This window comes from Protopterus annectens, chromosome 1.part0 (assembly GCF_019279795.1).
Source record: "Protopterus annectens isolate FY-2018-M chromosome 1.part0, PAN1.0, whole genome shotgun sequence".
Classification (NCBI taxonomy): domain Eukaryota; kingdom Metazoa; phylum Chordata; order Ceratodontiformes; family Protopteridae; genus Protopterus; species Protopterus annectens.
Genome location: NC_056725.1, coordinates 903,133,708 through 903,159,736, shown reverse-complemented (window position 1 = coordinate 903,159,736; position 26,029 = coordinate 903,133,708).

Sequence of the window (26,029 nt, the reverse complement as noted above, 5' to 3'; positions counted from 1 at the left end):
ATTGTTTTGTATCCCCATGGCTGCTACTGGCTCCTCCCCTTGTTCACCAGCCTACTGGACCCAGTTAGCTGTCCCCAAGGCTCAAGATGATCAATGTTCAGGACCAATGAGGGCATTGTTCAGCATCAAACTGCTGCCGGAGAGAGTGCCTTAAATCTTGCTCCCTACTTATACAGAATGAAGCTTGCTAGACTTGTACGCTACTTATTAAGGTACGTCTACGCTGCTTCCCTACAACCAAGATAGGGAGCCAACACTGACCACTCACTCCCATTCTATCCCCCAGTGGTGCCCTACTGAAATCAAGATGCTAATCAAATACAGGTCATCTGGGGATCCGTTAGGGCTTTACCCATCTGCACCATACAGTCACTTAAATTCTTGATAATAATGTATGTGTGTTGGTTGCTATGTCTGACTGAGTAGCAAAATCTATTTATTTATTTATTTGACATTTTTGCACTGGGAAAGTCCAACTGGGCCAGAAAGTGACCATTTTCAGAGGATACCTTTGGAGAAAAGCTCCACAATATTTCAAAAATCAAGTACAGATATTTTCAATAACAAAGTATCATGTTACACTACAAAACATAAGAGTGAAAAAATGCTGCAATAAGAAAAACATAGAACATATATTTCATAGTAGAGTGCAATGAAAAACAGTAACATGAACTGAAGAGAATTTGTGAAGAAACATTCAATAGTCATATTATTTGTTACATAGATTAGTATGTGATAAATGTGACCCGAGGCAATTCTAATAAGATATTTAAAGTTATATCAGAGATTATATGATTAAAGACAGTGAGGTGAAATTGAGTGATGTCTTATTATGAGACAGGTGTTCATATTATAGTTATAGAAGGAAGAAGGACAGAGAGAAGGAGATTATAAGTAGAGTGCAGGGGAGGGTGTCTACAGGTAGATTAGGTGAGTAGGGAGGAAAGAGGTACAGGCAAGGGCTGCAGAGATTAATTAAATAAAGTAAGCCAGTGGGAAAATCAAAAAGTAGTTGAGGATTGCAAAGTGTGATTTAGTTTGAAGGGGATGAGTGAAATGTAATGAGTAAGTTTAGCCTGGATTGGCACATGAGCAGTCCAAGATTTTTAAGGTATTATTTATGCAGCATTTAAAGGTGGGTAGGTTAGAAATAGGTGGTTAGAAATAAGGAGTTCCATTTTTCTGCTACTGAGTATGAGTATAGGCTTTATCTAGGGGATTAATTCGATTTATTTATGTGAGAAGTTGTTTGTCTTCCAATCTAAATTGATTAAAGGGGTAAGAGCTGGGCAAGCTAATGGTTTGTGTATGATTTTATGTATTGCTATAAGATGAATGTAGGATAGGTGGAGGGGGAGGTTCAGCCAGCTAAGGGTATGCAGAGTTTTACAGTGGTGGGTAAAGGACAATGAATTAGTAGCAAACTTGGCAAATTTGTTGTAACAGGTTTCAAGTTTGTTTTTATGGAGGATTGTAAATTAGTTAGAATTGGTGCTATATAGAGTAGGAAGGGCAGAAGGTATGTTTTGACTAGAGTAATTTGTGTGATTGTTATCAAAACGTGATTGCTTTTGTACAGCATGGCTAGTTTTTGATGGGTTTTCTTGATATTGTTTTGGATGTGGAGGTCACATTTTAGATTATCATCCATTATGACTATTATGACTCCTAGTAGTTTGGTATGGTGGACTAATTCAATTTCAGTGTAATTTGCTGAAAATATTTTGAAAGATGCTTTGTTAGGGATGTGAGTTTTTGGAGTAATGAGGAGGAGTTTTTTTATGGGGGTTGATTAGGAGTTGTGATGTTATAAGCCAGGTTTCAATGGAGTTGACAGCTTCTTGAGTGATTTCTTGGAGGTGAGTTAAGGTGTTTGAAGATCAGATGATGGTAGAGTCATCTGCATATTGAATCCAGGTGTCTTCACACGAAGATGAATATAGCTTAATGATAAAAATATTGAACAGTGGAGGGCCAATGATGGATCCTTGTGGGCTCCTATGGAAGTTGGAAGGTATATGGAGATGGATCCTTACCATTTTACAGTGTATTGCCTGTTGGCAAGGTAGCTAGAGAACCACTGAATAGACTTAGATACTAGACCAAGGGTGGAAAATTGATTGAGGTGTTCACTGTGAGAGACCATATCGAAGGCTTTTGATAGATCTAGAAATACTGCAGATAGAAGTTTATTAAAGCTGTGAGCTTTATTGACAATCAGGGTGATTCAATAAAGGCTACATGGTCATTATTTACCATGTGAGCATCATGGCTCGATGCTCACACAGCCCCTGAAAGGTTTAAATTCGGCAAGCACCATATAGAGGCACACACTACTGTGCAAACAAGGTAAGTACTGTGGCATGCTAATTACTCCATAAGCAGCTAAACTGCATACTAACTAACCAATCCAACATGGTTTAGCAATTCATCAAGCTATAATGCATCTGTGTAAACTCCATGCTGATTTTTCTTGTGGATTCCAAAACTTTTGGAATACAGGCATGGAAAGGAGTCTACACGGACAGAATGTTAAGGGCGGTTGCTACTTTAATTCATTTGTATGTGCTACAGGCTGAAACCAATGCTACTGCTGCTGCTAATGGGCCTAGACTGAGAAGGAGGTTTTCAAACCCTGTTTAACTTTTCACAACCTACATGAGATGGAAATTGTGCAGTGCTATAGGGTGGACAGGAGCATACTACAGGAACTCTGTGACCTCTGCTGTCCTGAACACAGAGCCAGAGCGAGCCAAGGGGAACCCATCCCAATGGAGGTAAAGGTATGATTAGCCCTTAGAATCTTAGCTACAAGCACCTTTCAGAGACCAACAGGGGGCATGCTGGGGGTTTCATAGGCATCAGCATCCAGGGTCCTCTACCAATTCTTGAATGCTATGCTCCAATATGCCAGTGGCCTCATCTATTTTCTCTGTAGCTCTGAGAAGAGGGCTAGAAATATGCAGGAGTTTTACTGTGTAGCACACTACCCTAAAGTACTGGGTGCCATAGATTGCACACATGTAGAAATTAAGGCACCACCCATGAAAGAGGGTAGGCTCTACATTAACAAAAAGAGCTACTACTCTATCAACTGCCAAGTCATCTGTAACGCCAAGTGAATAGTTCTGAACATGTGTGCTGGCAATCCTAGCAGTTACCATAACTCACATATCTGACACATCTCCCAACTGTACCAGATGTTTGCCAGAGGGGATACTGAACAGGTGCATTTACTGGGGAATGCAGGTTATGCACTGGAACCGTGGCTAATGACACCCATCAGAAATAAAAACACAACCATGGAAGAACTGAAAAATGAAGCACATGCTCAAACAAGAAATTGCATAGAGCATGTGTTTGGGCTGCTGAAGTCACAATTCTAGTGTCTTGATACTTCTGAGGGAGCCCTGCAGTACAATCCATGGACATGTACAGAAATATTCACAGTATGTGCCATGCTACACAACATAATCATGAAAAAACAGCCTCAGCAAGATTAGCAAGGGGAAGAGGCACACATCTCACCACCAATGGTAAAGTCACTACAGCCATGGGCAGACGAGGAGTCAGAGGGGGAACCGCCAGCTCCTGTGGGTGTAGGCAGACATAGGTGTGTGCAGTATGCCCTTGCAATTGGCTAAGAGACCTTGCATAGCACACTTACTCACCACCTAGGGAACTAAAACCTTTCTCCTACTCACATACATGTAGTAACACTGATGCCTAAAATCTTCCTCCTGCTCACATACATGTAGTAACATTGATGCCAGGCAAGTCACACAACATTTACATCCCCATGTATTGGCTGTGTACTGCTTGCATCAGACAGAGACAGCCCTGAACTAAAACTGGGTCCACTGCTGCATTTACAAGGTAAGTTCTAACCTGGAGTTTATGGTTAGTAATATGACTGTGTGGTATATCCTTGTATTTCATTACTTGGTCAAGTAAACTAGTAAAAGAAGGGACATTTGTACAAAACTTATCTTAACGTGACAGCAGAGACTTATTTGACTTATGTGTCCATTACTAAGTAGTAGGCTATGGGCATCAAAGATTCATGAAGTCATACCTCTCAGAAGTACTGATAATCACTGCATGCCCTCAGTTTAGATCCATATAGTTGTACCAGAAAATTATTAAAGAGAGAAGTTAGAAAGTAATGATACACATTGCAGTTTCTGACTTCACTACTCTGACAAGATCATTCACTATAAAGATGGGAAATTTTGATGCTATCAGCTGTCTAACTTTCTAAGGCCAATATAAGTCAAAGCTACAATTACCAGTTCAAAATCACAAATGCAGATATACTAAGCACTAAGTCAGCTATGTATTCTGAGCATCAGACACAAAGGTTTTGTATCCCTGAATCCATAAGATAGAAAACTGGGATATGGCACAATTGTCATCACTTGCACAGAGTACTGTGTGTGTGTGTGTGTGTGTGTGTGTGTGGGGGTCAGGAAGCCTAGGCTGACACAAAAGGTCAGTGAGTGTATGTGAGTAAGAAAAAGAAGAAGGCAGACAAGTGGATAAACCAACAAACGGGCAGTGAGACAAAGTGAGTCACTGTTGCGTGTGTGTATCTGTAAGGGACCTACAAGTAAAATTGGTGTGGGAGTGTCTGCATGAACACAGCCAAGCTCTGTGCTTACTCTACATCTTGGTATGTCAGACAGGTGTGAGCCATGTATGATAGAGGTGGCAGTTCATTGTTGTCATCACCGACTGTGAGAAATGGCTCTACCAGGAGTTACACTGACACTTCCATGCCCACAGTCAGATGCAGTGCTGCTACCTGAACATGACTGATATCTGCTGGATGAGCTTCCTTCACAGTGATGCCCAGGACCACAGCCCCATGCTTTCCACATCTGGGTGTGGAGAGCACACTCTATGACAGAGCAGAGGAAGTATTGCTATTATGAGAGCATGATCAGGCATGACCATGTTGGCTGGCAGCAGATGCCCACAAGGATGCCGTTCCCCTCCCAGCAGATATTCCACACAGACACTGCTCTTTCTGTGACAGCCACCCCTCAGTCCATCACAGATTCCTCTCATTCCAATCTGTCATTCATCTGAACCAGTGAATCAGCAATACGTTGGAGGGAGTCACACGTCAGACTGTGCACCATCCTCAACCCTGAGCATTTGTCTGGAGTGCCTTTCTGAATGTGTTCCCTCCACAACAGCCCTAAACATATGTTGTGTGACACTGGAACAGAAATCTGCACCTGGTGGAGGAGGGACAGCAGGTTGCGTCTGAGTACGCCTATGAATCCTCCTGTGTGGCACCTCTCCCACACTTTGGCTACAACCAGACTCAACAGCCACTGTAGCTGCATTAGTCACATTTCCCTGATCAATGTCCTCACCCTCCAACTGTACAATATTTGTGGACTCACTGGACTGGGTAGGCATAAGCCTACTGGCTGTGTCCAATGAAAATGCAGAGGATGGCTGTATCTCAATCTCATTGTCAGATTCAACCTCCGCACCCTGTGACTGTGCCTAACTTTGGCCACTATAGGTTCATAGGTTCATAGGTTCATAGGTTGGTACTAGGCTATCAACCCTAGGGCCTATACAAGCCTAGCCATAACAATTCCCTGGCTATTTATTCCCACATTATTTACTTTCCTGGACCCCTGTCTAGCTGATCCCTGGGGTGAATTTCCTTTCTCCCATCCAATCGTCAAGGTTCCTCTTGAAGAGGTCCAAAGAGGCACTCTGCTTGACATGTATGGGCAATCTATTCCAGAGTCTGGGGAGTCTCTGGGTCAGGAACCTATCCCTCCAGCATGTTTTGTTTATTGTGATGACAAGGTTTAGATCCCTGGAGCGTGTAGCTCTGAGGGATTGGGATTTCTTTAAGTGTAACATGTCCAACAGCTCTGGGTTTGACATGGCCTTGTATGTTAAGCAGAGATCGCCTCTGAGTAGACGATATGCGGCAGAGTATAGCTGGAGTTTTTAAGGTGGTCAGCGTAGGGCATCTGCTTTAGGCCTGTGATTCTTTTAGTGAGGTATTTCTGAGGCCTTTCCAGTTGTTGCAGATGTCTTGAGAGGTACATACCAAATGGGGCGTTGTATTCTATAATGGGTCTAATGAGGGATGAGTACAGTGGGACAATGACCTCCTTTTTCTGGATGAAAAGCCCTTCGTGATGAGGTGTGCCACATAGAAGGATTTCCTGACTGTTGTGGCGATGTGGTTATCGAAGGTGAGACCACTGTCCACCTGTGTCCCTAAGTCTCTTATCACACTTTCTGTGTTTAGTGTACTGCCACCTATATGGTAATTCATGGATACATGTTTTTTCCAAAGGGGATAACAATACATTTCTTGGCATTGAGCTTGAGCCCATGGCTCTGGCACCAAGCATCTGTTTCTGTAAGGCCCTTTTGTAGAGTATCCACATCATTTGGGATTCAATAATGGCTCCCAGTTTGCAGTCATCTGCAAACTTTGTTAGCCAGAGTCCCTTAGTGTTGACCTGTACTTCAGAGAAGTAGATGCCAAACAAGAGCGGCCCCAGGACTGAACCCTGAGGTACTCCACTTGTCACTTGTCTGGAGCTGGATTTGGAGTCGGCTACTTTTACAGTGTGGGCTCTATCAGTAAGCCATTTAGCAACCCATTGGGTGACATAGGGATTAATGCCCAACTTAGTAAGTTTATCTATGATTCCAGAGTGGGGGATGGTGTCAAAGGCCTTGGCAAGGTCTAGATAGGCTGTGTGGACCACCTTACCCTTGTCCATGGCTCTGGAGACTGATTCAAAGAAGTCAATCAGGTTCAGGAGACAAGATCGGCCCTTCACAAACCCAAACTGGGTGGGGTCCAGTGTTTGAAGGTTGCCAATGTCTTTGTTTATAAGTTCCGTGATAATATGCTCCATGGCCTTGCAGATAAGCTTGTCAGACTGATGGGATGGTAGTTTCCAGGATCCAAGGTGGATCCCCCCTTGTGGATTGGGATAACTGTAGCTCTGCGCCACTCAGTGGGCATGAAACCTGAGGTGAGGCTATGATTAAACATGACACTTAGGTGAGGTGCCAGTTCATATTGTAGTTCATGTAGTACACAGCCCAGGATGTCATCTGGTCCCATGGATGATGTATTCTTGGCTTTAGAGAGTGCATTTTGTACCTGTGTGGCCGTTATTACTGGAATTTGGCAATCTTCCGGTATTGAGATGGGCCATTTAGGGGGTGAGAGCGGGGTGAAGTTGGCACTGAATCGAACTGCCAGGATATTGGCAATATCCTTTGGATCAGTATATTTAATGCCATTCTGTTTTAGCTCAGAGCAGATCTGAGCATTGCCATTTAGATTCTTGACATAGTTATAGAATGCTTTGTGGTTGTCTTTGGAATCTTTGGCAATTTTATTTTCGTAACTAGCTTTGGAGGATTTTATGAGGCATCTCAGTTTCTTACTGAGGCTAGTAAGGGAGATTTTTGCATCCTGCGATTTTCCTCTTTTCTGCAAAAGTTTCTTCCTTTTGTTGTAAAGTTTGTTTATGGCAGGGGACCACCAGATTGGCTTCCTTTTTTGGATGAGAGCATTTTGGTTCTATTTGGGATGGCACGATTCATGCATGAGTGGATGTGCTCGTACAGTGCCTTAGTGTAGGATTCAGCAGTTGAACTTTCAGTTCCCATCTGCATGGGTGTTATGAAGTTTGTCACTTCTGACTTGAGTAGCATGAAGTTGGCTTTGGAGACGTTCTCTTATGGTGGTTTCTTTACTGGGGGTGGGGTGGGATGTGGATGTTAAGGGTGATTAGCTTATGGTCAGACCTGACTAACGAGGGGTGACCATAGGTATGGAGCATTGATTTCCCATGTTGGTAATGACCAGGTCTAGGATATTGGAGCCCCTGGTGGGACTATGGATTAGTTGATCCAGGGCATTGGAATTTATGAATTCCAAGAACCGTTGCGCAAAGGTGTTGGGACATGAGTAGTTTTCCCAGTTAATGGCAGGGTAGTTAAAATCACCCAGTATTAGGGTGTTTGGTTCTATCTTAATATTTTCCAGTATGTTTAGAAAGATGTAGTGAGAATCTTGGGGTATGGTGGGGGATCTGTAGCAAGCTACAATTTGGATTGCAGTCTTACCTAGTGTTAGTTGCACTTGGAGAATTTCAGACACATTGTGTTGGCCAACTAGCCTGGTGGTGTGAATATCCTTGGTGAATATTGACACTCCTCCACCTGTAGTGTTTCAGTCCTGGTTTGGTGGCCGAAAAGTGTGGTAAGAGTTGTAGCCTGGTATTGCAGGGGTGCTCTCTGGAGCCTTGAACCAGGTCTCAGTTACTGCACAGATATCGATGTTCTCCATTTTAGGAGTGCCTCGAGAGAGTGCATTTTGAGGTTTAGACTTCTAGCATTGAGTAGCATTACCTTCAGATTTTGCATGCTTGTACCTGTTACGGTGGTGGTTTTGTCCTTTGAAGTTTGCTTAAAAAAGGCACTATAGGGGTGGCAAGAGCCTTAGCCAGTAACCTGAATCCCAGGGGCGACAGGTGCAGACCATCTCTGGCAAAGCATCGTGGTCTGTCAATCATGTCATCCCAGGCAGACAGATACTGGATCCCCTTTGAATGACACCATAAGCTTAGCCAATTGTTGAAGTCAATCATTTTATCCTTATATTGTGGTATCATTCTGGGCAAAGGCAGGATGCTACTCAGGGCTAGGGTCATACCTGCCTGGGCCACATGATCCGAGAGCTTTTCCATGTCTCTTTTCATGTAGTCCAGGGAGGTACGTCTCAAGTCATTCACTCCAACATGGACATTGACAGAGTCATATTTGTACTTGTTGTGGAGTGACTTGAGTGCATGCGTTATGTGGCGGATCCTGGCACCTGACAGACAGCTGACTGTAATTTTCTTCTTATTCAACCTGGTGTGCCGGACTATAGAGTCACCTATGACTAAAGTGTTAGGTACATTGTCTTGCCTTAGGGGCTGTTGCTGCGTGGCACACTGGTGTTGTGAACTATGTGACACATTGGTTGTGATTGGTGTTTGTTTGCGTTTCAGCTTCAGAGGTCTTTGTTGCTTGGGCAGGTTACAGTTAAGGGCCTCTGCATATGTGGATTTAGTGTTGCTATATGTGGGTGTTGGTGGTGCGGGTTTAGAAGGGCTATGTGTTGCTTGAGATGTAGTGTGGGTGTTAACCTTCTCCTCTTGACTGTTTAGCACAATCAGAGTCTGCTGATATACTGACATCAGGTGGCACAGGGCCCATACTTCAACTGTCATGATCACCTGTGATAAAAAGCAAGAAACACAGGAATAAATTAATACCTACACTACTATAGTGCAATATATGCTAACAAACTAACAGTGCTACCACTATTAGAAACAATACAGCAATACAAACAACAGGCCTGGGATCAACAATCCACACTACAATATTTCTTTAAATTGCTCAGCAGTACTGACGTAAAAGTGTTTGCTACCATCTTCAGATGAGATACTCCTCTGTAGACCAGATGGTCCTGGAAGAAGTTAAGAAAGAAGTAAGGGCAGCATCATCACAATTAACAGTAACACAGTAGATAATATATTTACCCCTTTATATGTCCATTAACTATAATTTCAACAAGAATGTGGCTGACAACTCTAACCTAAGGTTATAATTGTAGCAATCTTCATTCCTCCCCCCCAAAAAAAGACATGTGACACAGAATTAACTCATTGATTTCAATTGTTTTATAATACAACACTATTCAACTGTTCATTTAGCAAAGCTTACATGGAAGCTCCTCCTAGGATGTACTCACTGTCTTGAAAACTGTTGCTCCAACAAACAGGACATTCTGTACTGCACTCTCCTGTGAGCTATCTGGATCTCTGATATTGGCCAGGAACTCTTCATTGAGAGTTAATGGTTGTTCCTTAGCAGGCCCTCCCCAGTAACCATCTCATCATGGCCCACTGCAGCTGTTCTCCTCCTTGCAGATGTGATCATGTCAGTAGCCCTCTGGAGCACCTGCTCATATGTTCTGCCATGACCACTCACTGCATTGACATAATCCACAACCTGGTGCCATATTTGCATCCTACATGCCATATCTCCCCATCCCCTTTCCAGCAGAAAAGCACACTGTTACATAAAGCCATCTACAATCACTTGCTCTTGGCATTGATGAAGGGGGGGGTCTCCATGGATTGACACACCTGGGTGGCATACTTGCAGATATCCTAAAAGACAAAAGAAAGATAATGCACATAAATATTACATAACTACAAAATAACTGTTTCCAGATAAAACAGAAAAGGTGGCCACTCAGTATTATCCACTGGAGAAACATAAAACAGCTTAGAGGTGTGAAACACTAACAGGCAGGATGCGAAACAAAGGAGAGTAACAATAAGAGCATATCCTTGTTTGTGCCATAAGAGTAACTCACCTTAACTCCCCCCCACAAAAGAACAGCCGATCCTTGTTTATGCCATAACAAGAACTCAGCTTTGCTCCCCCAAACCCAATAGTCCACCCTTGTTTGTGCTACAACAGTAAGTCACCTTTGCCTGCTAAAAGAACAGTCATCCTTGTTTGTGCCATAACAGTAACTTAACTTTGCTCCCCCACCCAAAACAACAGGCAAATGACCCATTTTGCTAACAAACCATCTTTGAACTGCTAAAAGTGCTATGAAAGGACCTGTCTCTGAAACATTTATACATATTTATCACACAACATTCCATTTTCATGTATTGGCAATCATGTATACTTCTGAATTGGCTTTACAAACATGCCCATGCCATCATTACACTTCTAACTAATACATACAGCTTAAACTGTAAAAGCCTTTGCTTCAGATTTTTCTTAAACCCATTCCAGCATACGCAGTATGTAGGTTATGAAACAGAAGCATGCCTTCTGAAGTTCAGTACTCCTCTGTACAGATATATCCTGAAGAATAAGGGGTTTTGCAATCTTCCAAACATATAAAACTCTCCTCACCATCAGTTTCCCTAGCTACACAGATGCCTTTTTATATTATGTAGATTCAGGACTATAAGCATGGTGAATATGCATATCAGGTGTGAACTTATTAGAATTGCTGAATCCCCAAAACATGGATCCATGTATGAGATGTAAACATAGTGCAGGCACTCACTCAGTGTTTGTTTTTAATGGATTGCACATGCAAATGATTAGCGGTCGGGAGAAGGAGAACAAAACAGCACTGCAAGCTGTCTTACTTCCACTGGGTATGTCAGGTTAGATCTACAAAGAGTTGTGGAATGTTGGAAATGTAAGTAAGGCGTATTTCTGAAGATTTGATGTCTTGTTTCGCTGTGGTATTGTTATGGAAATGTAAGTAACCAGCATACATAACAGGTTGTGTTTCTTAACATCCAACATGCCCTTCATTTGTTGGCAACTGCATATGATATTATTTCCACTTAATATCATCACACATTTTATGGCTAATGATATAGAATGGCTTACATACTGCATGTCTCAGATTACAGCTCAGATAAATGAAGACTGGCCAACAAATACAGAAAAGTAAGGCACAGCTGTATATTGGCAAGCAATAATCATGACAGGTTGTGTGGTCACTAGGTGCACTATATCTAAAACTACTAAATGTACAAATAATACTTGTATGTTTTGATATAACTGTAGATGCTGTTGCAGGTGGTTGTGTGCATATTGAGTTAAGTTTTTTGCTGCAAAGCTGTCTGTGTGGCCAAGAAGGATAAGGAACCCATCCTGTGTTTTGAAGATGTACTGGTTTGAGAGTTCAAATCTAGACCCATGGAGTCATATCTTATGCACATTACCATTTTCTAGTGTGTATGTCACAGTTTGCTTTTCATCATTTCAACTACCACAGCCTTTCCTCTTTTTTTTTTTAATTTGCCAGTGTTTGCACAATGCATCGCTTAATGCAAACATGGGAAATGGAGAAAAATAAATGGCAGGTTTGGCTGTGCTTATCCAGTTGGTGCAAAGTGCAGCAGTGTGCAAACTGGCCCATTCAAGAAGCAGACAGGACCCAGAGATTCCAAAAATAGAAACCAGAAAATTGCAATTAATACTATTGGGCCTCATACAAACCCACTAAGCAACACTGATCTGTGGTTAACAACGAAACCTTCAGAATGATTAATAAATTAGGGAATGTCATGTAACTAATCCTGAGGAAGCAGGTGTAAGTATAGGGTGGCATTATTGATGGTCCTGGGTTCTAGTAGAGGGTGTGCAATCTTTGCTTTACTGTTGTGACATTACAGTTTATAGCAATGAACTGCAACACAGACAAGTATTTTCTCAACCCTATTGTGGAAAAAAGTGTAAATGTAGGACTACCATAGACATGGTCCTGGGTTTGAACATGGCATATTCCACGCACTTTCACTTTTTTTTCACTTCCCATTATGTATTATGACATTATTATGAAATGTATGACTGCGGGTATACCTTGTACTATATTCCTGTAAGTATATCTCTGCTATCTGGACTGGCATGGCCTTCACATGTGCCTAACACACATACACAACTGCCTGCAACTACAATTATGTAATTTCTCTCTGCTTGCCACTGTTGTGCACTGCTTACCATCCCGCAAATGCAGTGCTTGGAGGTGCACACTGCTGAGCCTCGTGTTTGCATGATGGTAAGCAGTGCGCAAAATTTTCAAACAGTGTGCATACTCCCAGTAAATGTGATAACAGGAATTGTTGGGAAATCAGCAGTCTTCATTGCCCTTGATCCATGGTAAACATGACAGGAGTTTGTGGACAGGCTGTGACATTTACAGCACTGAGATGGGATGCCAGAATTCCAAGATTTATATTGGACTCCTAGTTAAATACCACAATGCCAGGCTGTTGCAGGGGGGTTATTATGTCTCCCAGTATAAATCTGAAGCTTGGGATAGTTTGGCCCAGGCTGTATCCAGTGCCACTGGGATCCTGCACACTGGTGATCAATGTAGGCATCACTTTAGTGAACTACATCGGACAAAGAGGGATACCCTCGATGCTTGGATCAAGGGATTTAGGACTGTAGGCATCCCACAAATGTGAAAGTATCAACTAGAAAGAGCACTTGTAATACTTTAAAAAGCTGAATATAGGCAAGACTGGTATTCATAATGGTATTCTGTTCTGTTCTGTTTTTCTACAGCTTCCATGGAAAGGAGGTTAATGCAAGAACCCATGGGGCTAGATTGGTGAGGATGATGGAACCATGTAGTATGTATGCAGCAGAAGAGTTGTGTTACTGTAGCTTTAAAAGTTAAAGACAGCTTATTTTGGTATTTTATACAGTTGTAGCAAATTAAGCATGCATATCTGTAGCACAAACCAAGAGTACAATATCAGACTTTAGTCAGAGCTTCTGAGCTCAAATACCACTTATCCCAACTATAAAATACTGTTAATTCTTAAATTATGTGTAAATTAAATTTTAAAGTAAAAGCTCTGTACAGGTGGCATACATACCCTGCTGTAAACTGTAATCTCTATAACTGGAACATGCATATGTGCAATATATGCACATGTCAAGGAGTACTTTCTGAAAACTGTAGTATAGTGTGCATCTGTTAGGAACTGGTAGTCTTAAAAGTAAAAGTCATTTGTTAGGAAGTGGTAGTCCTAAGAGTAAAGGTTAAGATAATAGAGCCAAATAATTGTATTAATGCATTGTATGTTACATATGAAGGTACTAATTCTATACCTTTTTGTCTCTCATCTGAGCTCTTATCTCTCTTTTTTATTGTATTTTTAATTTTTCTTTTTTATTTTTTTCATTGTTTGTTTTATTTTATTATGTGTCTTCAATACGTGCCCATGTCATCCATGTGTAAAACATCAAGAAATGTTCCACAGTACAGTGGGGTAGGCCTGCCCCCACAGGATTTGCCTGCCCCCACTCTACCAGCCCCAGCACCATTGCCCAGCACATCTGGGAGCCAACCTGTAAGCACCACCTTTGCTGCCCCTGCAATACCTGCCCCCTCAGGTAGTCCTGCCTGGAGGCTAGTCCAGTGGTTCCCTCTGAGAGCAGTGACAGAGGTAGTAAGTTTATCACCTGTAAATAAAAGTTAAAAAATGGGGATTCTAACCACAATAGCCACCAAAACAAATATAGAAAGAGGCTGGAAGTTAAGCACACCAGGTTACAGATTCCACCAAGGTTTAATGCCACAAATCAAAAACAGACAACACTCCAAAATGCTGACAGCACTCCAGATATGTTTTTGTTCACAGGAACTTCGTCAGAATAATTGCAAATCACTAAAGCCAATAACTCTGCTGGTGAAGCACTATTCTCTTGCACCATAGCCAAATTATGGAACTCCCTCCCATCCACAATTACCTCCATACCATCATGCACCCACTTAAAAACTTTATTAAAAGTGCACCTAAAAACATGCTGGCTATGCCCTTGCAACTCCCACTCTAATATCACCCACCCCATCCAACCACTACCTTTCTTTCCACTGCACTTACTACCTTAATTATAGCAAGCTCAGATGCTCATAAGCCTAGTACTTATTATACAGCAGGAACTTCTTATTGTGACATTTGTTAATGTCTGTTATGTACTTCACAGATAAAGATTCTAGTTGTCTACTGATGTTCTATGTTCTTCATCTGTAAATATGTTGTAAGTAATTGCTACGTAAATTGTTAATCGCTATGTAATCCAATGTAATACTGTCTGTTTATTTTAACTGTGGAGCTTTTCTCCCCGGGCCCCCGCTGAAAATGGACCTATGTCCAGTTGGACACTCCCGGTCAAAAAATATAAATAAATAAATAAATAAATTACATAGCCAAAGCCTATTAAATAATTCCCCTAATTATTAAACAGCCAAATAAAATTGCAGAATAAAATTTCAAAACATTTTAAGAAAGACAAACAAAAGCACAGCACATTGCCACCTAGTGTACAAATGTCATAATTACAAACCATAAAAGACAGTTTATGTAATAATGAAAGCTAAAACCAACTCATCCCTTCATTAAAAAATAAAGCATCTACACATAAAATAGAACATCATACCAATATATATAAAAATATTCATAAAAAATAATGTTTTTAAATAAATACATAAATACATTATAGCTTAGCAGACCTGAGTTTTAGTAGAGGTGCTATTGAGATGTTTTCATTTAACCCGGTGGACCTGCCTGCATCTAGGGTAATCTGCCACAATAATTGCCTATACTCTAGAATAGTCTCCCAGACACCACCCCCTCACATCAGGCATAGCAACCTCCCATACAAAAAACTCATACGATGCCCTTGGGCAATCCTTGGAATGTTTGTATAAAGCATTTTTGACATTGCCTTTCCTAACGTCATAAATATGCTCATACATACATCTCTTTAATTTTCGTTCAGTTTTGTGCACATAAAAGGCATCACAGGTCTTACAAATCACTAAATATACAGTGTATGTGACAGAGATGACAGTCTTGTGGGTGAGGACACAATTCTCAGTGTCACCCAGCTTGATAACCATGGGTTCAGGATATCCCCAACCTCAACCCAACCATGGTGTCCAGCAATCTCTTGTGTCCATTGCCGTCCCTGTGTCTTGTCTTGTTTGTCTTGTCTGACTGCAATTGCTTCCTCACCTACCCAACTTACCAGGCCCAGGCATACCTACGACCCTTCCCCAACATTCCTCTTTCTCTCAAACCCCCCCCCCAAAAAAAACAAAATGGGAACCTGTCCACACACACAAAAACAAAAAATACCTTCCCCTACATAGCTCTACATTTTGCCTACGTGTCTTCATGACACACTTGATTTGGTGCAGTTGGCTATACAACATAACTGTGTTGTGGTCACCCCTCTCTCTCTGGAGGTGACAGACCAAATTCAGCTAATATTCTGCATATGTTATCAGTTTTTACTGTTGAAGAAATGGATAGCTATGGTTCTTTCCTACCTCTCTCCTGCATATTTTTGTATTGGTTTCCATTTGTTTTTCCCCTTGTTTGCTCCCAATTTCACCAATGTCCTAACTTCTCTATGTACTTTCTTTAATGCATTATTATGCGATGGTGCACGTTGCACACCAATGTGCAGCAAATGTAATGCAAAAGTAGTTAAAAGTATTAGATACAGTTGTATTCCAACCCCGTATCATCTGGCCCCAAAAAGAAATGCATCTCTGTCTTAACAGCATTAGCACATATGCCACAAAGTCAGTTAAGTAGCAGGTGTATTCCAGAGGCTCAGTGCTAAATGTTAAACTTTAGCAATGCTGGAGAAGCAATGGATTCCTTCACTTTTTGGGCTGCATGCTTGAGTGGAGGTATGCAGCATGCACCAATGGTGAGTGGTGGCAAACAGGTGTAGTTACTCCCATGAAATGATGCTTTATACAGCTGCACTATGCCAATACACAGCAAGACAGCTCGTATAAACAATTCATGTCACTGCATTATCCCTCTGTAACAAAAAGTATTCATAGTATTACATGCACCTGTATTCATACCCATTACCATCTGGACCGAAAACAGAAATGCATCAATGCATTAACACACACTGCCATACAGTCAGTTAAGCAGCAGGTGTATTTCATAGACTCAATACTAACTGTTAGACTTTAGCAATGTGGCTCACATTTTCCCACTGCTTAGCTATATGCAAACATGTGTATCTTGCATGTGTATGCACGTTGCTAACCTTCTAGCAAACCCGCTGTGGAAATGTTTATGTTATGCTGTATTACTGCTGTTTACTGTCTATTTCCTTTGTATGACATAAAATTACATTTGGAAGCATTACAAACTGAGGGTCCTATCTAACTATGTATCATATATTTAAAATGCATCCATGTGTTGGTACCCACCCAAGCACTACACCCCTAGGGTCTCAGTACTTTTTCCACACATACAGTTGATATAAAAAGTTTACACACCCCTGTTAATATGCCAGGTTTTTGCGATATAAAACAATGAGACCACAATAAATCATTTCAAAACTTTTCCCAACTTTAATGTGACCTATAACCTGTACAATTCAATTGAAAAAAATATAAAAAATTAAAATGTACAATAAGCTGGTTGCATAAGTGTGTGCACCCTTAAACTAATACTTTTTTGAAGCACCTTTTGATTTAATTGCAGCATTCAGTCTTCTTCGGTAGGAGTCTATCAGCGTGGCACATCTTGACTTGACAATATTTGCCCACTCTTTCTTGCAAAAGTGCTCCAAATCTGTCAGATTGTGAGGGCATCTCTTGTGCACAGCCCTCTTCAGGTGAGCCCACAGATTTTCTATTGGATTTAGGTCTGGGCTCTGGCTGGGCCATTCCAAAACTTTAATTTTCCTCTGGTGAAGTCATTCTTTTGTTGATTTGGATGTATGCTTAGGGTCACTGCTGTGGTGAAAGGTGAAATCCTTCTTCATCTTCAGCTTTCTAGCAGATGCCTGAAGGTTTTGGGCCAAAGTGACTGGTATTTGGAACCATTCATAATTCCTTCCACCTTGACTAAAGCCCTGCAAAGTGTTGTTTTTGCACCAAATGTACCTTTTGGATTTGTGGCCAAAAAGTTCAACCTTGGTCTCATCAGACCATAACGCATTTTCCCATATGTTTTTGAGAAACTTGATTTATTGTTTTGCAAATTTTACCCAGGCCTGGATGTTTTTCTGTGTAAGAAAAGGCTTCCGTCTTGCATCCCTACTCCATAGCCCCGACATATGGAGAATATGGGAGACTGTTGTCACATGTAGTACACAACCAGTACTTGCCAGACATTCCTGCAGCTTCTTCAGTGTTGCTGTAAGTCTCTTGGCAGCTTAGGTGATCAATTTTTGTCTTGTCTTTTCATCAATTTTGGAGGAACATCCAGTTCTTTGCAACATCACTGTTGTCCCATATTTTCTCCACTTTTGATGACTGTCTTCACTGTGTTCCACTGTATATCCAATGCTGTGGAATTTTTTTGTACCATTTTCCTGACTGATACCTTTCAACAATGAGATCCCTTTGATGCTTTGCAAGCTCTCCATGAACCATGGCTTTTGCTGCAGCAGGCAACTGAGTAAATGTCAGGAAAATCCTACTAGAACAGCTGAACTTTATTTGGAGTTAATCAGAGTCTCTTTAATTGAAGAAAGGTGCATACCCAAGAAGACTGAATTCTGTAATTAAATCAAAAGGTGCTTCAACAAAGTATTAGTTTAAGGGTGTGCACACTTATGCAACCAGCATGTATGTTTTTTTTTGTTTTTTATATTTTTTCCCCTAACAGATTTGTTTGTTTTATAATTGAATTGTACAGGTTATACATCACATTAAAGGCGGGAAAAGTTTTTAAATTATTTATTGTGGTCTCATTTTTTTATATCACAAAAACCTGCCATTTGAACAGGGGTGTGTAAACTTTTTATATCCACTGTATATCAACCACACTATAAAATGTAATATAAAATACCATGTGTTATCCAATGCACATTAATCTCATGACATGCAAAACAACAATTATTGACCCATACACCTAAAAAGCTTTATCTGCAAGGCTAGTACAGGATTCAGTATGGACTATTTCCACAGGGACATAGGTGACAAACACACTCTACCCATTTTGGTTTTGTCAAAGGTAGATCTTGCTTTTTGACCCTTGTGGACTTCTTGGATACTGACCCCAAAGACCTGGATGAGTGATAACAGGGCATACATCCTATGTTGAGTTACCCAAGGCTTCTGGTACAATCCCCCATTCATGTCTCATAGTGAAGATCTCCCATCTGGGAATTAAGCCATACATTACTAGGAGGATAGCCAACTGGCTCAATGACCAAACACACACTCTCAAAGTTGGGGACTGCACCGCCACTACCACTGGTTAGTTGAACACTACAAGGATCTGTGCTGGGCCCTCAACTGTTTGGAAAATACTTCCCTGAAGCACAGGCAACAGTAGATGGCCTGAGATTTACCAAGTTTGAAGAGTACTGTTAACTGGACTCATGCATATAGAGTCCCCCAGTGATGGTAACATATTACAGTAGGGTCTGACACAGAGTGATGATTGGCGCTAAACTCATGGACTAAACTTTAAAGCATACAACGACTCTTTGTCACCTTTGTTAATGAAGTACCCCTTCATTATGATATACAGAGCACCCCCTAAGCTCAAACACAGTGTTGTGAGACTTAGGAACAGATGTTGATAGCAATCTACACTTTTATCGCCATGTGCCCATAGTAGCGACACACATAATCTGCATTGTGCACATCATACATATGGACATCATATCCAAGATCAAGGTAGTCGTACCTCTGCTGTACTATACCCTTATCACATCAGTGATGGACTACAATGCTCACATCTGTTTGCACCTCTCCAGACACCTTCAGCAAATGAATAGAACAAAGGGGTGGGCCTGGCAGACTCCCAGACCTCCAAACATGACATACATGGAAAGACTGACATACCTGTCACTGTACTTGGTATCATGCAAACTGTTGAGAGGTGACCTATGGCTGCAGTGTAGAGTAGTTTCAGACCCTGCCCTTCTGAGAATGATAGACATCTGCAATGAAACGAGACAAGAATAATTTGGCTCTAGGTTCTCAACATAGCCTGTGACATAAACAGAACATGCTGGTGAGACAGATATATCCCACAATGATTGATACTCCACTGTAATAGGCCCCCACTGCATGTGAAGCACTGCTCCTCAATGACTCTGTTCAAATGCAGCCTTGACTACTAGGTGGGTGATTGTAAAGTCACCTCTAGGCTGGAACTTGTGCCCCTCATGGACAGGGCCAGTTATGCTGCTCATAAACTTGTTCTGCTAAAAGTGACCATCCGAGTAAGCTAAGTAAAGATATGTGTGTTGTTACCTAGCTATGCTTCTAAACACCCTATTGCTATTAGGCTAGTAGCCTCATATGGACCTATGAACCTATACACCTATGCAGGCCTTCCAAAATGATGTCCCCCACATGGCCTGCTAATGTCATCTACTATAATTTCACCTGCACTCCTGAATAAATCATACTTGTGCCATAGCACTTGCTTTAAGTACTGCATTTTGTTGTTAGGTAGGGATTCTGTGCTCACTGCAGTCAGCTTGGTGTGTGTGTGAGTGTGTCTTGACAGCAGATCAGAAGTGTGCATCCCACAATTTCTGCTCCAATGTTATGCAATGACAGTATTTTGATACTTGCACATGACTACACAGCCAACACAACCTCTTGTCCTCCACATGGCCTGCTGATGTCATCTACTATAAGATCTACTATAAGATCACCTGTAATTCTGTATAAGTCAGACTTGTGCTGTGGAACTTGTGTTAAATACTGTGTTCTGTAGTCTGCATACTTAGATAGATAGGGGTTCTGTTCTCACTGCTGTCAGCTTGGTGTCTGTGTGTCTAGACAGATGCTCAGAAGTATGTATCCCACAGTTACTGCTCCAATGTCATGCAATGGCAGTATTTTGATACGTGCGAATAGTTACTTGTCCATTTCATCCAGGATTCCCAACCTCTTGCTTTCCACTTGTCCTGCTGATGTCATCTACTATAAGTTCACCTGCACTCTTATACAAATCAGACTTGCGCTGTGGTGCTTGTGTTAAGTGCTGTGTTTTGTAGCCAGTGTACTTAGATAGGAAGGGGTTCTATTCTCAATGCAGTCAGTTGTGTGTGTGTACAGTTGTGTGTGACCTGTTGCCTGACATTGTAAGGAGCATTGTACACCAGTAAGTAGGACACTGTTGTCTTCTCCTCATCACACACTGCTGATGTCATCAGCTATTAAATACTGACTGACACACTCCAAGTCAGACTTGAGCTGTGGCACTTGCATAAAGTACTATGTTCTGTCAGCTGTGTAACTAGATAGGTAAAGGTTCTATTCTCACTGTAGTCAACTGTGTGAGCTGTAGCTTGACATTACAGAGATTTACACCAGAATGTGAGACACTGTTATATTTTCCTCAACAGACACTGATGATGTCATACACTATAAAGTGTTGTCTGAAGCGGTCCAAATTGGGCTAAAGCTGGGGAACTTGTGTAGAGTACTGTGTTCTATAGTCTGTGTAATTTAATAAGTAGGGGTACTATTCTCACCGCAGTCAACTCTGTGCATGTGTGTGTGTGTGTGTGTGTGTGTGTGTGTGTGTGTGTGTGTGTGTGTGTGTGTATGTGTGTGTGCATGCGTGAGCTGCTGCTTAACATTACAGAGAGCATTTTACACCAGCTTGTGAGAAATCGGTATATTCTCTTCAGCAGACACTGGCAATGTTATCAGCTATATCACATTTTGGATATGCAGTGCTCCCATCAGGGCAGGGTCAGAAACTGGCCATGGAGGCCAGGCAGAAGTCACATCAGTCTATACCATGAATATTACAGTGACACGATTTTTAATCTATCCACATATATCATGGCATGATTTGTTGGCCCTGTGTTATCTTGCTGAGAAGGTCTGTGGTCTCTCCAGCTGCTACATAGGGTCATAGGTTCATACTAGGCTATCTGCCCTAGGGCATTTATAAGTCTAGCCAGAGTGTGTTTGGCTTTCGCCACCCATTTTAAATTAATTTTGCTATGCCCTTTTTCGAGGTTAGTATACTGTGCCTCTGTCTAATAGTGACACAGAAGTGATACCCAGGGTAAACCTACGATCTCCCATCCACTCATCAAAATTCCTCTTGAAGAGGGTCAATGAGTGACTCTGCCTAACCTGGACTGGGATTTTATTCCAGAGTGAAGGGAACCTCTGGGTCATGAATCTGTCCCTCCAGCATGTCCTATTTATTTCAGTGCTGAGGTTCAAGTTTCTCGAGTGTGTAGCTCGATGGGATTTGGATTTTCTGAGGTGCAGAATGTCCATTAATTCTGGGTTGGACATGGCTTTATACGTCAGGCACAGATCGCCTCTGAGCAGGTGGTATGCCACTGAGTAGAGCTGGAGTTTCTTTAACCGGGCAGCATATGGCATCTGTTTGAGCACTTTGATCCTCTTGGTGAGGTATATTTGGGGTCTTTCCAGTTGCTGCAGGTGTCTGGTAAGGTACATCCCAAAAGGGGCATTGTACTCAATTATGGGCCTAATGAGGGATGAGTAAAGAGGCATGATGACCTCCCCTGATCTAGATGTGAATGACCTTGCATTTAGCTTGAGGCCATGGATCTGGCACCAGTTGTCTGTTTCTATGAGGCCCTTTTGGAGGATACTTGTGTCGGCTGGAGAGTCGATTATGGCACCCAGTTTGCAGTCATCTGCGAACTTGGTCAGCCACAGTCCTTCCGTGTTGGCCTGCACCTCCATGAAATATATACCAAACAAGAGAGGTCCCAGGACTGAGCCTTGTGGGACGCCACTTGTAACTGGTTTGGAGTCTGACATGGCTCCAGCAATTCTAACCATGTGGGTTCTGTCCTTGAGCCAGTTTGCAACCCATCTAGTGACATAGGGGTTTATATTTAAGCTGGTGAGCTTATCTATAATGTCCGAGTGGGGTATTGTATTGAAGGCTTTTGTGAGGTCCAGGTAGGCTGTGTGGACCACCTTCCCCTCGTCAATGGCCTTGGTGACTGTTTCAAAGAAATCGACCAGGTTTAAGAGGCAGGATCTGCCCTTAACAAAGCCGAACTGGGTAGGATCCAGTGTCTGTAGGTCCCCAATATCTTTATTTATGAGGTCCATGATGATCCTTTCCAAAGCTTTGCAGACCAAGCTAGTCAGGCTTATGGGGCGATAGTTTCCAGGATCCATTGAGGTACCACCTTTGTGGAGAGGGACCACTGTTGCTGTACACCACTCTTTGGGTACATATCCTGTAGTAAGGCTGAGATTGAACAGTAGTTTTATGTTTGGGTTTTGCTCTTCTTGGAGTTCATGTAGGACGCAGCCCGGGACACCGTCTGGTCCCATTGATGCTGTGTTTTTTGCTTTGGAGAGGGCGGCTCTTACCTGAGCATCTGAGATGTCAGGGGGGGGGCAGCACTCTGCTTGGATAGATATTTGCCCTTTTGGTGGAGAGGGGGGTAGAAGTTTGCATTGAACCTGTCAGCTAGGATGTTGGCAATGTCTGGGGGTTTGGTGTATTTTTTGTCATTTTGGACTAATTCTGAGCGTATCTGGGAATTCCCACCCAGGTTCCTAACATAACTAAAGAAAGCCTTGTGATTATCCTTAGTGTCCTGTGCAATTTTTCTCTCGAAGCTGGCCTTAGACGATTTTATGAGTGCCCGTAGTTTTTTGGTAATACTAATCAGAGATGCCTTCCCTTTTTGGGATTTTGCTCTATCATGTAGTAGCTTCCTCCTTCTATTGTATAGTTTGTTTATGGCTGGGGTCCACCAGACAGGACGTCTGCCTTTGGAGGATTGGGTCTTGGTTTTATTTGGGATTGCATGATCCATGCATTCCTGAAGGTGTTCATAGAATGCGTTTATAAAGGATTCTGCGGTCTGGGCCACATTTTCCACAGGCCCGGGGGCTTTGAAGGATTCCACCTCGATTTTGAGAAGTGTGAAATTTGCTTTAGAGAAGTTTTTCACTGTGGTTTTCTTGGCAGGGGGTGGGGTCGGGATGTGAATATCCAGTGAGATTAGCTTATGGTCTGATCTTACCACTGAGGGATACATTTCTGGTCTAGAGCATAGAGTCCCCATGTTGGTGATGATCAGGTCCAGTATGTTTTCCCCTCTTGTGGGAGTGGTAACAAGTTGTTCCATAGCATTTGAGTTTATAAATTCTAGGAATCTTTGGACTAGGGTGTTGGAGCTAGAGTAATGCTCCCAGTCTATGTTTGGGTAGTTGAAGTCGCCCAATATAATGGTGTTTGGAGAGACCATTATATTTTCCAGTGTTCTCTGGAAGGCCAAGTGGGGTTCCTGGGTTTGGGAGGGTAGTCTGTAGCAGGCTATAAACTGGAAGGCAGTTTTACCCAGTGTTATTTGCACACGGATAGTCTCTGATGCTTCGTGCTGTGCCACCAACCTGGAGGTGTGGGTATCTTTGACGAATATTGATACTCCCCCTCCTTTTGTGGTTCGGTCCAAGTTTTGGGGCCGAAAAGCATGGTATGAGGTATAACCTGGTAGTGCTGGGGTGCTCTCGGGAGCCTTGAACCAGGTTTCTGTTACTGCACAGATATCGATGTTCTCCATGCTAAGGAGAGTTTCAAGTGCGTGCATCTTGAGGTTTAGACGTCTGGCGTTGAGTAGCATTACTCTTAGTTTCTTATCCCTTGTGATACCTATGGAGGTGGGTTTGTCTTTTGAGCCTTGCCTAAAAAAGGCACTATGGGGGTAGCAAGAGCCTTTGCCAATATCCAAAAGCCCAGGGGTGACAGGTGCAAGCTGTCCCTAGTGAAGCATCGTGGCTTGTCGAGCATGTCATCCCAGGCTGACAGGCATTGGATCCCCTTTGAATGACACCAATACTTAAGCCAATTGTTGAAATTGATCATCTTGTCTTCATATTGTGGCATCATTCTTGGTGAGGGTAAGATGCTACTCAAGGTCAGGGTCATACTGGCCTGGGCTACATGCTCAGAGAGCTCCTCTATGTCTCTTTTCATGTAGTCCAGGGAGGTATGTCTCAGGTCATTCACACCAGCATGGACAATGACTGAGTCATATTTGTACTTGCCTTGGAGTGACCTGAGTGCTTGTGTTATGTGGAGGATCCTAGCGCCCGACAGGAAGCTCACCATGACCTTCTCCTTGTTCAGCCTGGTGAGCGGGACGTCAGTGTGCCTGACGATAGAGTCACCTATTACAAGTGTATCAGGTGTGTTGTTTAGCCTTAAGAGCTGTGACTGTTTGGCACACTGGCTTTGTGAGCTATGTGTTGCACGTGTTTTGTTTTGGGGTAGCGGTTGCTTGGGTGTCTGCTTTGGAGGTCTCTGCTGCTTAGGCAGATTTTTGTTTAGAGCCTCCAGGTATGTTTTTGTGTGTTTATGTGTTTGGTTTGCTGTCGTGGTAGGTCTATGTGAGACTGGAATTGTAGTGAGTGTGGTTTCCTTCTCCTCCTGACTGGTTACGCCAGTACTGAGTTGAGAGAGCTTAGCCTCCAGTTTGGCTATATGGTTGCATCTCTCACATGTGTTGGAATTTGTTGGGAGGAGGAGAGGGTTGTCTGTGTACATGAGGCAGTTGTAACATTGCCTCAAGATTCCCAGATTCACCAGCTGGACCGGAGAGGAGATTGACAAATGACCTTTGGACATGCTAGAATAGTATTGGGAATTCCTTTATAATTGAAAAAAAGGGCCATGAGGAACAAGGTACTCAAGGGGAGTTTATGAGGGTGTAGTGCTTTTATTTTTTTAGTGCTGACTTATATAATTGCTTTAGTGAGAAAGTGCCAGGTAACTTAAATGCAATGTGTTACAGGTAACTTAAATGCAAAAATGACAAACAGTAACTTTCTTTCAAGTGAAACAAGGAAATAAGTGCAGTAAGCAATACAGATATCACTAGGGATCCACAGAAGCGCTGAAAAGCCATGTTTTAGGTGGAATTAGCGTTTCAGGGAAATAACAAGCAAACAAACAACAAGCATACAAACAAAGCTAGATTCAGCAGGCCTGGATCTAGTCTGTGCTACAGCAAACAAGGTGTACCAATTTCAGTAAGAAACAGTTCAAATATGCAGGCACTATAAGCCTTTAACCAGAAATTCCCAGCTCAGAAGGGCAGAGTCCAGCCTCTCCTCACACAAGAGTGCAGACCATGAACCTTCTAAATGTAAAATAACTGGCCTGAAGCCCAAGTGCTTAAACCAGAACTAATACACTTTTAGAATAACAGACACTGAGCCCTCAATCAGCAGTTCCCAACTTAGAAGGATGTAAGCTACCTGTCCTGCCACCGCAGTGCAGGCCACAAACCATCTTAATGTAAAACAACTGGTCTGAAGCCCAAGTGCTTAATCCAAAAGACTTAGAATGATAGCTACACTTTAATCAAGTTACTACCAAGCAGTAATAAATACAATTGAATACTTTAAAGAATGCCTGGATTAGTGCTCAAG